Here is a 19067-nt window from a genome sequence, read left to right on the forward strand (position 1 = left end):
CACATACACCTAAACCTTAACCCTACACATACACATTTCTAAACCGTTACACATACGCCTACACATATAAATATTGCAACCTCTAAATCCCTAAATCCTAACCCTAATTGTAACCTTTAAACCCTAAATCTTGTTGGAGAAGGATTGTGGCGAGAAGAAACACATGATACAAGGAAGAAGAAGCTATAGACCTACACATACACCTAAACCTAAACCTTAACCCTACACATACACATTCCTAGACCCTTACACATACACCTACACATATAAATATTGCAACCTCTAAATCCCTAAATCCTAACCCTTATTGTAACCTCTAAACCCTAAATCTTGTTGGAGAAGGATTGTGGCAAGAAGAAACACATGATACAAGGAAGAAGAAGCTCAATAGTACACAACAAAGAAGATGATTGTTACTTAGTGTGCCAAGTACAAAAGATAATGCCCTAGAATGAGTGACGGACGTATATACAAGCCGGGGGAAAAAACCTCCTAAAGAGAAAAAAAGTATCCCAATGGCCCTAAGTGTGTTCACACACATCACTATCATAATATGGCAACAAATCCCCCTCGGGAGTGATGGGGTGAACTAGAGCTGGCACGTAATGTAGAGGGTAGTGCTATGCTCAGTGGACTAGATCAATCCGCAAAGGGGAGTAAGCCCAATCTTTGCAAAAAGCTTTGAACTTCTCATGAGACAATACCTTTGTGAAAAAATCCACAAGTTTATCCTGCATCGATACATATGTCAAGATAATCTCTCCCGCAAAGAGTCTGTCTCCTTGATGTAGTGGTAATGCACCTCAATGTGCTTTGTGCACCTCATAGTAGTAATGCACCTCAATGTTCCTTAACTGCCAATGCACTTTGACTATCATTGAGGATAGTGGTGGTAGCATCCTATCCAACATCCAAATCAGCCACATCAAGCATCTAAGCCATACTCATTTAATCGTAGAGCTATGAATGATGTCCTGTACTTAGCCTCATAGCTTGAATTGGCCACAATTGGTTGCTTCTTGCTCAACCATGAAATGCATCAGCTTCCAAGCATGAAGCAAAAACCACTTGTGGACACGCATGCCCTAACAGCCAACCCACTTTGAGTTTGAAAAAGCATGTAAATCTAACGGCACAGATCCTCCCTTGGGATAAAACAGCCCAAGGTGCTTACTACCATGCAAGTACCAAAATATTTGTTTAATAGCTTGCCACTGCTTAACTCTTGGACTATGCATAAAATGGCTCACCTACAAAACTGCATATTATATGTCCGACCTTGTAATGCATACATAAATGAGGCATCCAATAGGCTACTGATAGAGAGCAACATCAAAGTAGTCACCAACATCATGGATGCTAAACCTCAACCTTGTTTCCATAGGTGTTGCAAAATAGGCTTACAATCCTCCATGCCAAAATAACATAACAATGTCTATGTATTGCATCTGACATAAAGCAATGTCTTTATTAGAATGCTTAAACTAAACACCCAAATAGTGAAGCAACAAGCCCAAATCAATCATCTCAAACGTTAAATTTAATTTGGCCTTAAAATTAGCAATGTGCTTCTTAGATGGCCTAGTGATGAGTAGCAAATTGTCTACATACAAGACAAGCACCAAAAGTACATCACTTGACCTCTTGACATACAAGGTGCTCTCAATTACTGCTCACAAAACCATGCATTGTTAACCATTCATGTATCTTCTCATACAAAGAACATGGTGCTTGCTTAAGACTATACAATGCCTTTCTTAACCTACACACTTTGGTTTCTTGCCCATTTTGAACAAAACCATGAGGCTGCATAATATATGCTTCCTCAAATTGCAAATTGCCATTCAAAAATGTGATTTTACTGTCCAACTGGTGTTGGGGTACCAAAGCACATACACTCCAAATGTTAGTCATGGGACAAGTGGGAGCAAACTTCTCCTCATCAAAGTCTATACCCTTTTGTTGAGCATAGCCTTTTGCAACAACAAGCCTTTCCTTATAGCGATCAATGCTACCATCACCCTTTTGTTGAGCATAGCCTTTTGCAAAACAAGCCTTTCCTTATAGTGATCAATGCTAAATATAGGCTTACGTTTCGACTTATACACCCACTTAGTACCAATGGTCTTCTTGCTAAGAGGCAAATCACACCAAGACCATGTCCCATTCTTTACAAAGAGCATCATATTCTGCTTGCATAGCAGCCATCCAGTTCTCTAAACCATGTGCCTAGATTTATGGCATCATATAGACTGAATACTCCAAAGCATAACAATCTGGTGCATATGATGCATGAGAACCATAACAATTATGAGAAGCCAAAGGACTAGACAATCTACTATCACGTAATGTCTGCACAATCCACTTAGTCATACTCCTTGACTCCTCAATTTTTGCACAAAGCACTTCATGAACAGCATCATCAACATCAACATCAATTATAGGCTAATATGTGACCTCATTTGGAACACCCATAGGCTGATCACATGCCCTATTTTGCTCTATATTCGAATGAGCACTCCCAAACAAGGGCAACAATGTGTTATATATGTCATGTGAGCTCACACTTGTCTCTTTAGTACATGATAGTAAAGGCTGAATAGAATCTTCCACAAACACTACATCACCGCTAACCAAAATGTTTCTTGTTTTGCAAATGATATAACATGTAACCCTTACTTTTTGAACTAAATCCAATGAATATACATTTCACAGCCTTATCATCCAATTTGTTGCATTGTTGCATAGGCACTTGAGCATACGCCAAGCAACCAAAAACATGAAAATGAGCAACCGATAGCTTTCTACCATGCCAAGCCTCATAGGGAGTAATAGAATGCAACACCTTGGTAGGACACTGATTAGCAGGTGCATATTTATCTCTAATCTTAGCATCTATTCCATCTATCTGGGTCATAAATAGTACATCTATCATTCACAAATTTCACAACCAAACCAATTTTGGCAAGTACAAAAATTGACAGCAAACTCTTTTTTTTCTCGAGTAAATACAATGCATATAAGAGTGTGAACATGCTTCCATTAGTAGTAGTCAACACTATTATACCAACTCCTTTAATAGGATACAAGGAGTTATTAGCATAAGTAATCGTGTTACCCAAAAGGGGCATACTCAATGTCAGTGAACGAATTAAGCTACAAAGTGATGGGCTTGGTAGTAGCACCACTGTTGAAGTACCAAACATGTGAATCTATAGCTACCATACAGGTATCATGCAGTAATGGATCATAATATCATTGTGTAGAAATGCCCATTTTATATCCCGTGCATAATTTACATACTCAAATTTAGAGGCAAAAGCATATGTAGCCAAATTTTCCTCCCTTTTCTTAGCCTCCTTTTTTTTAGCAATCTTTGGACATTCCTTTTACATCATGACCACGTTAACTACAATACTTGCAAAACACTTTTTGCTCTATCTTTGTGTCATCCATCTCAAATTTCTTTGAATATGCAAGTTGTGTAGGTTTTGGCTTTCCTGGTGTGAAAGGCAGCTTTACCTTTCCCTTTTTCATTTGGCAGCAAAAGCATGGTCACTAACATACATAATAGATGTATTTTGTCGAGATTGGTCCTCTTGCACTAGAATAGTAACCAAGTCATCAAACATAAGGGCATTTGGATCTCCCTACATCAATGTATAATCATTGTCTCAAGAGCACAAGTTATCATGAGGCAAGCAATAATTGCTTGGTTCATATATAAGAATCTAGAAGACCACATTTAGGATAGTTTTCATGATTGAATTGTCAAGCAAGATTTCATTAGCAACCACCAATAGCTCTTTGAAATCCTTAATCATAGCAAGGTATGCATCCATAGAGTCACCTTCAAGAATGTGTTTTGTTTCCAATTACTTACACAGATAAGTAACACAAGCCTCTTTGAAATCCTTAATCATAGCAAGGTATGTAGCCCTTTGAAATCCTTAATCATAGCAAGGTATGCATCCATAGAGTCACCTTCAAGAATGTGTTTTGTTTCCAATTACTTACACAGATAAGCAACACAAGCCTCTTTCTCACTTGATTCAGACTAGCCAATGCATCCCCCATGCATTTTTTGGAGTCTTGCATGAGCGAATGTAGGATATAATGGAGCATTTAACAAAAAGCAAAATCAAGGCATGAGGTTGTGCATCATGTCCATCCCACTTAGACACCTTAGGAGTAGGTGCAACATCTAAATCACCAATAGGGGCACATCTTGTAGGTACAACACAATGACTAGTATTAGTAGGATCCACAACATCCTCAACTATACCAGAAGTTGCAGCAGTAGGGTTAACTTGTGAATCTAGTCTGATGTTCCGAGAATAGATGGATCGGCTTAAAATCAATGCTAAAGTGCTGGATGGAGTGCCTGTGAAGTTGCAAAGAATTTTTAAATTTTTAAATTTTTCGAATCTCACAACCCGACCGAGCCAAGATGATCCCAATAAGCTAATCTAATTAGATATAAGTTAAGCAGGGGCTATAATGCTTCCAATTTGTACAGGATATTCCTAGATTAAGTCAAATCGGGGCTATAATGCTTCCAATTTGTATAGGATATTCCCAGTTTAAGTGCGGTTAATTTTGGGTTGAGCGTCTCGACCGGCCTATATAAGTGAAAATTTGCTCATTTGTAAGAGGTACCTATGTAGGAGCTCAAAGAAGAACTACGAGCATGCTTGACATTTGACTTGACATCTGATGTTTGCTACTATCGTCTCGGTGCTCCGAATGTAAATGCATTTTGACGAGGTTACTTTGTGTTCTGTGCTCTTCTTTTCCACTACTAATTTGTTAATGTTTGATTAGCATTTTAATTAGTTGTATAATTAGGACTCCTAAGCATGTTAAGCAAATCTAGCACGATAGAGTTGTCCGTTTTGATCAAACTTGGTAGGATTAGTCTGGAGACTGAGCTCTACGAGTAGAATCCCCTCTTGTACGATTCCGATTTTAGCAAAACTCTACTTTTCGAGTTCACAGCTCGTAGGTGAGTTTGCTGCCTAGATGCGATTAGAGATGTTTTGCTTATTTAGGTAGCTCCCTTAGGCTTGTTCTAGCTTAGATAGGTTGGTTTGATAGATAAGGTTCACTCCAATTGCATTAGATTAGCTTGTCCGTGTAAGATTATCACAAAAGAGACCTTAGCAGTACGGGTAGATTAGTTGCGTTCTGGCCATTCCCCCTAGGGTGGTCTCTTGACACTTGCACTATTGCTTCCATGCACTAGTTGGGTTAGCTTGTCCTCATGTTTGCAGGAGTTCTCGCTACACTGCACATGCTCGTCTGTGGCGGAGACCTGCATTGGCGCCGTTTTGCCAGGGACGAGTGCCTACACTTATATGAGGTTGTTGAATAGTAGTTACACTTTAGTTCATTCAAGACGGTCCTAGGCTCACACCTACATCTTTAGATTTTCGGATTGCCGGTAGGCATCCTTAGGACGGGTTAAACATGTATGATGTGTATTTTTTGCTTATGTTCATGAGTGGAGTCTGCATTGTATGCATGTTTAGCTGTGTTTGTGTTTAGATTTAGATCTTCATTTTTATTTTTTAGTTTACTTTTTTTAGTTAGATTAGTAGTAGCATCAGTTTTTCATCTTAGCATTTGATTTGTAAAGTAATCTTAGACTAGACTGTTTGACATCCACAGGTAGGTCACATAAGCATCCATCTCACTCTGCCCATGTCTCTTACCACCCTTTGAGGAATAGCCACCGTGCACAGGAGGTAGTGAGCGTTTTGAAAGTGAGAGTAGCCATTTTGTTTACGATGATCATTTCAAGAAAAGTACAGGTACAGCCAATTCCAAGTGATCTATGGTGGTCTCAAGTTTTGTAAAGTCAGGGAAGGCTTTTTGGCCACAGTCGTTTTGAGTCTCAGTCGTACAAGGAGTGTTGCAGCCGTGCGTGGAACATTACGACTGCAAGAGATGCTCTAAACTTTGACGACCACAAAGAGGTAGGAGCACAAAGTTTTACGACAGTGGGAGTTGTGAGGTGCGGCCGTGGGAGGCCCCACCCCCGCGAGGAGCGTTGTGGGGTGACGAACGTACTGGAAGAGTCACGGCTACGGGAGAAAGCAAGATACAATTGTAGGCATATCACGAGATCCGAAAAGGTGCTTCATCCCGTGGAAATCCGGCCGCAAGTTGTTATGGCCGTGGAGGCTGTCCGGTGGCCGCGGATGTAACCAGGCTTGTCGGACCCCCGCGAGGAGTGGAGGACAAGATCCGATCGCCAGCAGAAGGCATTACAATTACGGAGATCCGATCATGGATGCACGAGTTTTGTCCGAGATGAGCATTCCGGACGTGGCCATTTTGGGAAGATCTGTTCTGGAGAAGGCCCAAAAATTATTTTAAAAAAAGGCAAGCAAGCTCGTGCGTCTCTGAGAAGAGAAATTTTTTGTTGATAAAAAATTTAAGAAAAAAGGGCCAGCTGAGCCGAGCGGAGATTTGGTCTTGGTCTTACGATGTGTACACTCTGTAAGACATTGTATACATAGGCTTGAAGCTTGGGGAAGACTATGCTCTATGGGATAAATCCAAAAAGCCTTTTCCTCTCTTTTGAATTGCCAAAATTCCCCGCTCGCAACCTAGAAATTTACTATTTTGAGGACTATGAGCACCTCGGTTTGTAAAGTGTGCCAAACCTCCTGAGAAAGATATCACTTGCCATAGTCTAGAGCTACTAATCGAGTGGTGCAGTTTTAAGCAAAAATTGGCCAATCAAAGTCAAAATATGATCAAAGGGGCCATGAATTCTAATGCACATGAATTGATGGCATTGCCAATGCTTCAAAGGCCATAGACAATGTACGCATATGATCTCATGCATGAGAGAGTACATCAAATTCTAGAAACACTCTATCCGCACTCAAATGAGAGCTAAATTCAAATCGATTGGCCAAATTATACATCAAATGTCAAAATGTGGTTGCAATACCAGTATGAAAACACCTACGAAGCGAGAATTTTCCTAGATCCCCTAGGTCAACATGTAGTATGCATTGAATCACATCCTTTACCTCTAAATTACGAGCCACAAGTGGTGTATTGTTATGATCAGTACTATGATCTCAACGGAACTATGTACCTACTCATTGTAAATCCACTTGAAGTAGATGCATTAAGCAGGATGATGAATGACCTAGCATACGTAAACGAGCAAAATTTGCTACCAATGCTTAATCAAAGCAAATACCGAGTGGTAAAGTCTTTCCAAGTGAATCACATCCCAATAAATGAGGATACAATAGGCCTATTCTATCAAGATGAGAATGGATACATGATCTTATATCCAAAATCCAATGAGTGATGAGAGCGAGACCTATCAAATTGTGTATGTGATGGTCAAATAAAATCCAGGGAAAGATATCAGTGATTTCTAGATGACTGATGTACATGGTCAAATTTATCACAGATGATCTCACAAAACAAGAGGTAGACCAATATACATACCAAGGGCTACCAATTCGAGAATGGCTGATGCATGAGGAGTCTCAAATATGATTCAAGTTAGAGAGCCAAAAATAGGAAGAGAATTCTTTTGGGAATAGTCAAATTGAGGAGCTTCCAAACCAATAAAAATCTGGGAGTAGTGATGACAAACAAACAACAAGAAGATGCTAGTACTTCAATTGATATGCTAATAAGTGAAACTAATGAAGAGAATGGTGGTTATCAAGCCAATCAAGGGCTACTGCAAACCACATAGCTCACACAGCTGTGAGTACCAACAACCACTGGTGAATGCACCGATTTTGTATGCTTATCTTAAGCATGTGCATCCATCACAGCTAAAACAGTGGGGCAAGAAAACATTCAGTGAAAGAGACCTCACAAGCATGTAATAGTTTTCAAATGAGTGTTACAAGCAAAGAAAATAATGGATTTTCATAGCCAATTTGAAGGATTTGGATTGACCTCAAAGGCAAAGCACTTTCGTGGTTCCAAACCTTGAAACGAGCTGAATTTTAGGATGTTAATACCTTATTGGATGCATTTATTGTTGAGTTTACTAAACGAGGTATTAAAAATGATACGTTGAGCTCGATTAACCAATTCAAACAAGGGGTACATGAATCAGTCAAGGATGCTGCCTATCATTGTTGCAAACCTACATTACGAGATGTTGCATAGCCGAACATCCAACCCAGGAAAGATTAGTCTCAATCTTTTTGGATGGGTTGACCAATAAACACCTCAGCAAGAATGTATATAAGAAAAGATGCTCAACATTGGACCAATGCATCCACGAGGCTGTGGACCTAGTGGATAATGTCGATTCATATTATCAAGAACATGAGGTGGGTCCAGAAACTAAGTCCACTAGCCAACCAAAATCAAGTGATGAGCATGTAAATTCACCGACCAATGTAAAGATTCTAGGCGAGTTGATAATAAAAAAGATGATGGAATCCACACGTGAATAACCTCACTCTAATCAATCGCACATTATTTGGCAAGATAAGCATGGTATGGACCAACAATTGAATGGAAATTATAGGCCGATATCTCATGCACAAAATCATTACCAGCCTATACATACTTCAAATTCATACCATCAAGCACAACCAATGCCTAGGCATTGACAAGTTCGTGGCCTAGAGGTTCACAACATGGGTTATGCACAAATGCAGAATAGAGATGTAGTCTATGTGTCACAAAAGCCATACATTAGGGAAGTAAGAGCTGATGTTCAACTTTTGAGAGGCATAAGGAGATCCAATCGTAGAAATACCCAGAATTACCATCTAGATATTGTAATATGGGTTTCGATCGATCTGAAAGCTCAAAAGCTGCCACATTAAGAGCCTTACCTTCATATCTAGGTAGCTATTAAAATGCATCAATAACCAAGAAACTCCACTCACAATAGAGATCAATGCCACCAGTACAAAATACAAACAATGTTCAAGAGCTGCTACAAACACCTGCCAAAATGTACATTGAAGCTCATAGATCTCTTGAAGGTTAAACCAAAATTGTGGCAAGAAGTGGGCAAAAGAATTGAGAAGATGGGAATTGAATAAGATATCCCTTCTTTAGCAAAAGAAGTGGAAAGCTACGAAAGCAAAGAGATTGAACCGGTTCCCATCAACAAAGTTGGTGAATACTATGAAAGAGAAGGAGGAAACACCTTACTACCTATTCAATATGGAGAGGTCAAAACCACGACCATACTTGACAGTGGAGTAGGAGTAGCAATAGCCACAAAAGAGATTTGGAAAAATTGGGGTAAGCCTGCCCTACAAAAAACATGCATGAAGTTACAATAAGCAAATGGTTATATTGAGGAGCTGCTTGGATTGCTCGAACGATTACTTGTCACATCTTGTGGCATAGAATACGAGCACACCTTTGCTATTGTAGATTTTGGCAAGAAATCTACATATGATATAATTTTGGGTAGACCCTTTATGCGACAATTGAAACTCATTCAAGACTGGGGCTACGATTATATCTATTTATAGCAAGAAGGTGTAACTACGTGAGTGACTACCAAGGATCTAACCTACCGTGATATTGCAAAAACTCCGATAGAATATTTTGATTCTGCTACCATTGTAACTTCCAAATTTTCTTTACCAAAACATACTAAGTTACCTCTCTGGGGATGAAAATCAGTAACAATAACAAAAATTGGAGTACCAAAGCACCTACTAACTCAAATTCAAAACAAATCTAGATACCCAAATCAACTCTCAAGAAATCCCCTTCTCGCCAATAAGCTCAAAACAGGCAACAAAGGCCATTTTCTAAGCGACAAAGCACATGCTACAAGCAAATGTCCAAGAACCGACATCCTCACATTAAGAAGCCATCTTTTCCCAAGCCCACACATCGCCAAATCTAGGTACCAAAACGAAGCTAGTTCAAGGACAAGCAAGATACAAGAAAATGTGGATCCCAAAAAGAAGCCAATCCTCAACAACACATGCTTGAATCCCCATCTCAACTCAGAGACAAAAGCTAAAGCCTCGACAGCAGGGTCCACACCAACCATCTGAGCCACAGGTTACAACTGTGGGTGTGGAGACCTAAGCAAGTTGCCAACCAACTTCCACCAACAAAGGTTACAACCAAGCCATCATCTAACTGGATGTGGAAGCCAAAGACATCCCAAGTATTGGAGCCTCAAGTCAAATACAAGTGGGTATGGTAACAAAAATCCACGCAAGTGGATCTTCCTTCAAGTCAAAATGCGCCATCGCATGCACTGACAAACCTCAAGTGGAGACAAAAAGCTTCCATCCTGGCATCTCCAATCTCCGAGAGGTAAGCTCAAAAGTTATGATTCTATCTAATAAGGAAGATGAGAACAATCTCTACATAGAAGATCCTAAAATTAACATCTCCGAGAGGTAAGCTCAAAATTTATGATTCTATCTAAGGAAGATGAGAACAATCTCTATATAGAAGATCCTAAAACTAACATCTTCCTGGAATCATTACACAAATGCCTCACCATCAAAAACCCATGAGCGCATCACTCTCATGATCCCCATCTAGCACAACATGTTGTTCTCATTGCATATTCTGTGATATCATGCTATAGGGCCACATTACAAGGCCATGCATTGACACTTATTGTTTAATCCCATGCTTCTTTATTTTATTTTCTTTTGTGTAATAAAATACCTCATGGTGAGCTCGAAGAACCATTTGGAGCAAATGAAAATGTCTACACTTAAAGAACCATCTTTTACACTTCCATTTTAAGTCCAACCACCACAGGTCACAAATCTTCAAGCAACATTGTAAGCTACCACAGGGAAAACCGGAACAAATGGCTCTGTGTGTAGCTAGAACAAGTTATACAAGTACATGAGCAGGATAACATATTACAAAGACCATAGACTGGAACCACATAACATTAACTGACAACTATGCCTATACATGGTGTAGAAACATGTCTACTTCTCCAAAATAGGTACACACAGGTTACAAGAAATGAGGATCATTGATAAACCGCAATGAAAATGTTGGCATTCTTTGGAGAAACAGAGGAATTGTACTTAATATTCTCATATCTAACTTTAGGTTTAAGTTGCACATAGTTTGCATGTATTGCAATGATAAACCGCAATGAAAATGTTGGCATTCTTTGGAGAAACAGAGGAATTGTACTTAATTTTCTCATATCTAACTTTAGGTTTAAGTTGCACATAGTTTGCATGTATTGCATTTGGAAAATTCTCCATTGAAATTTCTAGCTATCTTCTGCCAGTGGAACCTAACCCACCCACAAATGTTGCATGCCAACTTCATGCTTCACACAGAAGGTCATGAAAATGTTCTTTGCTCTAAATGAGCACATGAAAGATCAAGTCACCCTTAAAGGCTCAACATGTCAACAAAAAACTAACTACAACTTAAGTAGAAGCAACTCAATGTCAACCGCAATGCATGACAACTCCGATGCAAAGATCCTTATCAAACACCCATGAATTTTCTTGGAGAATAGTTCAACTACCTAGGTCATACATTTGATTTCATCAATGTAAGCTAATGTATACTTAATACCTACTGTAAAATGCAAATCAAAGAACTCTTCTCACAAACAAGGCCTCAAGGTTATCAGCATCAATATGTTGCACCACAACTTGAAGCATCAATGACAACCCCCCAGCATATCCTCGACAACGTTTCAATGTGCCCAAGGACGTGCATAATCTGGGTGAGGAGGAATGTTTCGAGAACAGATGGACTGGGTTAAAATCAATGCTAAAGTGCTGGATGGAGTGTGAAGCTGCGAAGGATTTTTAATTTTTTAAATTTTTTGGGTCCCGTAGCCCGCCGACTAAGCCAAGATGGTCATGATAGGCTAATCCAATCAGATATGAGTCAAGCCCCGAGGCTATAATGCTTCCAATTTGTATAGGATTTTTGTAGCTGAAGTGCGGTTAATTTCGGGTTGAGCGTCCCGACCGGCCTATATAAGTGAAAATTTGCTCATTTGTAAGAGGTTCCTGTTGTGTAAGAGCTCAAAGAAGAACTAGATGCTTGCTACTATCATCTGGGTGCTCCAAATGCAAATGGATTTTGGCGAGGTTACTCTGTGTCCTGTGCTCTTCCTTTCCACTACTAATTTGTTAATGTTTGATTATTAGCATTTTAGTTAATTATGTGATTAGGACTCCTAAGCATGTTTAGTAGATCTAGCACAATAGAGTTGTCCATTTTTTATTGAAATTGGTAGGATTAGTCTAGAGGATTAGCTCTACGAGTAGAATTCCCTCTTGTATAATTCCGATTAGTGAAACTCTACTTTCCGAGTTCACAACTCGTAGGTGAGTTTGTCGCCCAGATGCGATCAGAGATGTTCTTCTTGTTCGGGTAGCTTCGTTAGGCTTGTTCTAGCTTAGATAGGTTGGCTGAATAGCTTAGATTCACTCCAATCACATTAGATTAGCTTGTCCATTTAGGATTAGTGCATATAAGGTCTTAGCAGCACAGGTAGATTAGCTGCGTTCTGGCCATTACCCCTCAGGTGGTCTCTTGATACTTGCACCACTGCTTCCATATACTAGTCAAGTTAGCTTGTCCTTTAGTAGACATTTTGTTTGCTAGAGTTCTCGCTACACTACACATGCTCGTTCACGGGGAGACTCGCGAACATCTGACCTCAATTCCTTGTATAATTTTCCATAAACCCTTTGCAACCAATACCGGTCACATCATGTAGGCCCACAGTGGATACTTGGTCCCATCCAACTGATCCTTGACAGCAAGCATACAAAATACGTCAATGTTATGGGCCATTACAAAAATATAGTAACCCACAAGCAAACACTATAATGAGGTAGAATAGTATGTGACCAGTGTAATATTGTACAACCCACAGTATAATAAGAATCTACAAAAAAAATTGGAGTAGGGTTGCGAGAGAAGGAACACGACACAAGGCAAGAAGAAGCTAAGTAGCACACAACAAAGAAGATGATTGTTACTTAGTGTGCCAAGTACAAAAGATAGTGCCCTAGAATGAGTGACAGGTGTATATACAAGTCGGGGAGGAAAAAAAACCTCCTAAAGAGTGTACTGACGATCCTAAGTGTATATATAAGCCAGGGGAAAAAACCTCCTAAAGAGGGAAAAAGTGCGCTGTGGTCATAAGCGTGTTCACACATATCACTACCATAATATGGCAACAAATTTCTAAGTACTTGCGAGTTAATGAGTAGTTAGCTAGTCTTAATTAATGCTAATTACTAATTAATAAGTAATTATAGATAAAAGATAAATTAGAGGTCTTAAATCCTAATACAAAATTCTTATATACAATCATAAACCCTAAATGAAAGCCCTAATATTGATTAATAAATCCTAATTAGTGTTTTAATTGCTAATTTAAAAACTTATTAAGTATATTTTTTAATTAAACACTTAATTAGTGTTGAGCAACAACACAAGAATACTTACTTGATAGCCAAGCAATTTAATGAAGCAAAGTTACCATTATAACTTGCAAAGTTACCATTATAACTTGCAAAGTAACCATTATAACTTGCAAAGTTGCCATTATATCTTGTTATTTGCATCTCCATTCTATGTACATGTCTTTCAATCCTCAATCTACAAATATTTTTTTGGCTAATTTGATATATTGAAACTTTTTGCATGTAAGTTTTTTGTCAAACTTTTTGTGTAAGTATATGTATATGTATATGTATCTATGTATGTGTGTAAGTATGTATATGTAATCTATGTATCTATATATATGTATGTGCATCTATGTATCTATGTATATGTATGTATGTATGTATGTATCGATGTATGGATGTATGCATGTATGTGTGTGTGTGTGTGTGTATATATATATATATATGTATGTGCATCTATGTATGTGTGTATGTATATGTAATCTATGTATCTATATATATGTATGTGCATCTATGTATCTATGTATGTATGTATATATATGTATGTATGTATGTATCGATGTATGGATGCATGTATGTATGTGTGTGTGTGTGTGTATATATGTATGTATGTATGTATGTATGTATGTATGTATGTATGTATGTATGGATGTATGTATGTATATGTATCTATGTATCCATCTATGTTATGGCATCAAAATTCTATCGACCTATGTATCAATGTATGTATATGGTGTTAGTATTTGTACATGTGAGAGTCTATCTTGATGAGATAAGGCTTGTGTGTATCCTTGTGTATATACCTATCCTCTTAAGGATAAGGTAAGCTTTTATAAATACACCTTATGGTGTATAGAAAAGATCAAGTTCTTCTTTTACATATTTCTCACTCTCTCTCTCACTCTCTCTCTCTCTCTCTCTCTCTCTCACACACACACACTCTCTCTCTCTCTCTCTCTCTCTCTCTCTCTCTCTCTCTCTCTCTCTCTCTCTCTCTCTCTCTCCATAGATGAGCTAACTAACAAAGCAGATAAAATACTTCTTGTTGAAACATGAGAACATGATGATGTGCAAAGAATTCTTGGAACGGACACGTACAATGTGCATTCTTTGATGTGGGCAAAAAATGTAAAACAACCAAGAGGACAAGGAGGCATAGCATGTATGTTTAAGAGGGGCTTGGAAGATTACATCTCTATCTCTATCATCAAAGAGGACAAGCATAAAGGTTATATATGGCTGAAAATAATGATGGCAAATGACACACCCACATTTGTGGTAGGTTGCTACATTCCTCATCCCGCGACTCCAATTTTTATGCTTGCTTGGATAGAGATCCACCTTAGAGAGGTAGACATTGCTCACTTCAAGGGAGAATGAGAGGTTATTGTCTTTGGTGACATGAACACACGCACAAGTACCTTGCAACATGACATACAACAACTTGATATGCCACATGTTACAAAGAAGCTAGATGGTATACATATGTATGGTCAAACTTCTATGAATGTAAAAGATTTGGATTTTTATGGTAAATCACTTCTACATATGTGCAATAGTACTAGAATGCTCATAGCAAATGGGGTATCTTTGTGGAATGGCACAGATGGATTCACATGTAGAAAACACGTTGGAGATAGTGTAATTGACTATATGTTGTTCTCGGAAGCCACATTGGTTCGCATAAAAAGATTTACACTTGGCCAATGGAATTTGGAATCGGATCATAGGACTTTATTGAGCTTGAATGTAGAGAGAGACCCAAGTATGTAAACTCCAACCATCATGCCAAAAAATCATCTCTTTGCATAGACTTCAAACGAGAACACCCATGTATGCCGATATGGTTGAACAAATGCTACGGGAAATGGTGAGAGTTTTGGTAGCTTGACTCTTACGGACATGTACATGCATTGCAAGAATCTATACAAGCAACCGAATGTAGGAAAGATGCCATGCTATGGTTCTCTCTCATGTATACCTTCTTTCTTCACCATTGAAGATGTATGTAAAGGACTTCAAAAGTTGGCCACTCGCAAAGCAGGAGATCGAAATGCTCAAATGGACAAACGAGTCAACACATTGTTGGATTTGTGACGTGTTTAACCTTGCATTACAACATGGAATACCTCATGATTGGAGCACAAATTGGATCAAACCTCTACACAAAGGGGGAGATGTAAACAATGTAAACAACTATTGTACCATCATGGTGGGCTCTCTTATAGCAAAGTTGTTTGGATGTGTGATGGAAAGAAAGCTAAGTGATTGGGCTGAAAAGAATGGCAAACGTGCAAATGGACAAGCGGGTTTTCCACAACATCAAAGCACCACCTTGTTACCCTTCCTCATGGAAGAAAGTCGATTGAAAGGAAAAGGATTGTATTGTTGCTTTGTAGACTTCAAGAAAGCTTTTGATATGGTCCCTTGCGAGAATCTTTGGAGACATATGGAAGAACTCCAAGTGCCAAGAGAATATATGCACGCGATCTCTCGTATATATGAGAAGGTGATATGCCAAGTACACACAAAAGAGGGAATTTCAAAAATTTTCACAAGTGCTATTGGGGTGAAACAAGGATGCCCACTCTCTCCCACCCTTTTCGAGCTATGTATTGATGAATTGGAAAACATGGTTATTGAGTTCACACAACAAGAATGGATTGAAGAGGTTATTATTAGAAATACATTGATCATCCTCTTGCTATATGTGGATGATGTAGTGCTCTTAGCCCACACTTTGGGAGATGCACAAAAGCTCATGATCGTGTTGGAGAAGTTTTGCTTGCATAATGGGCTGGTCGTGTGAATAGCTCCAAAACAAAGGTTATGCTCGTGAAAACTCTCAAAACAAAAAGAATAAGCCATGCATTGTGTATAATAAAGAGCCACTCAAGGTTGTAGTAGAGAACTTCAAATACCTCGGCCTTGAGGTTCCTGCGCAAACCATAAATGGAAGGAATGTGCTATGCGTTGATTGGAAGCCGGAAAGAGATCCTATTATGCATTTGAGAACATGTGCAATGCGGGCGAGATCAAATGTTGGGCTTTCAAAAAATATATCTTTTTGACACATTGGTGACACTGGTGCTTTTCTATGGAGTGGAAGTATTGGGTAGTAGCATCTCTAAGTCTACTTGGAAAGAGTTTGTAAAGCAATTTCTCACAAACTTTCTCCAAGTCAAGACACAAACACCTTATACACTCTTACTTCTTGAAACCAGATCACTTCCCATCGAGGTTATGGACATGGAGAGGGTCATGGAGTACATGCTCAAGATGCGTTAGAACCCCTCATATCGCGTTCCTAAAATTGCATGGGAAGCAAGCCAGAAAGTCCAAAAGACACACAAAAGTCAAATATTGAGCTCGAGATGGATGCAAGACATCAAGAAGTGGTTTGAGATATGGGATGCATTACACTTGCTTCATGATGCCTCGAAAGACTCCATGGTGAACGAAGCTTTCCTACAATGCCAATGTATCACGACTTGGGAGAAGTCCGGAGGCTCACAACTACAAAACCATCTTCTTCTCCAAACGAGGGAACCGCACCTACCCCTATATACTTGAACTTATCCCCTCGTTCGTAATCTGTACCATCGCATCCATTCAGCTTAGCTCTCACTTCCTTCGATGTGAGACGGGGCATTGGAGTACTAGCGAGGAGTCCCGTCGACTATGCACCACACACTACTTTATGTACTTTATGCCCCCATCAAGTTCGGGAGACCGAGCACCACACACTACTTGAGTGCCCCGCTTTTGATCACATTAGAACTCACTTTTCCCACCTTTTTAGACATGATATAGCTCTACACAATTTCCTCTCCCAAGCACAATGTGGACTCGCCATTGCGACACTCATCACCACAATTTTTGACCATCGAGAATCACTTATCAGCCCCACACATACCACTTGAGATGTCTTTTTTTTGTCCCATAGGTCATATTTGACCTCCGCGGACAATAATCAATCAATTTCTACAAAATGATATAAGAGCTTTATTTGTTTAGGAAGTGACCGGATCACCATTGCTGTAGATATGCAATCACCAAGATCACGGAAGAACTAGCCTAGTTCGCCGTTCTCACAAGTTTTGGAGTGACACAGCTAACAGACATTGGTTGGATGATTACAACAGTAGTGAGATGGCTTTAATGGCAATAGGTCTAAAGCCAAGCCTCCATGAGAACCATTAGCCTTGACAGAACCCTGTGTTGCCGTCTCGCCTTCGGCACCAGCTCATCCTATTGCAACTACCCCTTCACCCAAGGCTTCTACTATAGCTCTAGCTTGGCCCTACTTATCCAACCATGTCCTCCTCTCTTCCTCAGCTCGTTCCTACTCGGCTATGCCTATCTCTCTCGTGGCGCATCTCGCAGCACAGCAGCAGCAGCACAACTACCACAATAACCACCACAACGTGCAAAAAGAGAGGCACAGGGAACGCAAGAGTGTGCAGGTCTTAAGCTATGAAGGCATGTGTAGGTAGGGAGCTGTGGAGGCCAAGGCGCATCCATAAGGGGCCAGAGGGCTACGTACAAAGGGACTACCACATAAGAGGAGCCGAGGTCCAGGGTGCAAGGTATAGGAGGTCGCAAGCCTCTTCTTGCTCACTCATCATGGCATCTCAATAGCTATGTTATCTGGCTTGGGCATGGCAGAATCCCCCTTCCTTCCCTAAAGTTTTCGAATGGGCGCTCAAAATCCACAAACACAAGCTGTGTGGCTTTGTTGTAGAAATCGGATGTCCACTCAAGGGGTTGGGAGCTGCTGAGGTGGTATACCACATTGAAGTGGGTGATAGTAGCATTGTACACACGGCGATGAAGGTTTTTGGACTCAAGAATCACCCAATTGCAGTCAAAGACCACATCTTGCAGAATCAAATAGTTGGTGATGAGCCGATTTGGGATGCTCGCACGTTGATAGTAGGACATGTCTATTACCTCATCTTTGTTGAGCTCATGGATGTGTTGCTCTCTTATTAGGACATCATCTCCATCATCTTTCAACAACTTACCTCACCCAAGTCTTTAAGTCCCCAACCACGTATTTGTTTTGTAAAAGAAAATAAGTTTGATTTCGCTCTACTTTGTAAAGAGATAGACATTGCCGAGACACTATAACTTGGTAAGAGGTCTCTGAGCCATGCAGGATCAACCATAGGGGTTTTGAAATATGGCATTTCCATTGAAAAATTCACTGGCCAAGGGTTCACCCTTTGGAAGACCAAGATGCAACTTCTCATGATGTGAGAAGGGGTATGGAAAACTATCAATCAAAATGAACTCAAGCATGTTCGTGGTGATGTGGTTCAACATGCAGCTTGGGTAGACAAAAATGAGGGAGCTCTTGCTCTCATTGGCCTCAGTCTAGCGGCAGACAATATGCTTCACTATTTGGATCTAACTAAAATTGCTAAATAAGTATGGTCAAAACTCGACACTACCTTTGGTGTGGAAATATAAACAATTCCAAGCTCTTCCTAAAGATGCAATTGTATAGCTGTCTTTACCAATCTAGTGACACTCTAAAAAGCCATTTAGAGGCACTTAGTCTTCTCTTTCAACAGCTAGCTACCCTCAAGAGCCCACTTGATGATAATGATAAGAAGGCCGAAGATAAGTTTGCCGAGATAGTCAGAGTACTCAAGG

The 19067-nt window shown here is 39.7% G+C and overlaps 1 pseudogene; it reads left to right on the top strand.

The window, feature by feature from the left end:
* Window positions 1-14411: 14411 nt before the first annotated feature.
* Window positions 14412-15775, top strand: LOC147614037 (uncharacterized; annotated as a pseudogene).
* Window positions 15776-19067: the final 3292 nt, after the last annotated feature.

This window comes from Cibotium barometz, chromosome 42, assembly GCF_041138505.1.
Source record: "Cibotium barometz isolate CiBa-2024 chromosome 42, ASM4113850v1, whole genome shotgun sequence".
Lineage (NCBI taxonomy): Eukaryota > Viridiplantae > Streptophyta > Polypodiopsida > Cyatheales > Cibotiaceae > Cibotium > Cibotium barometz.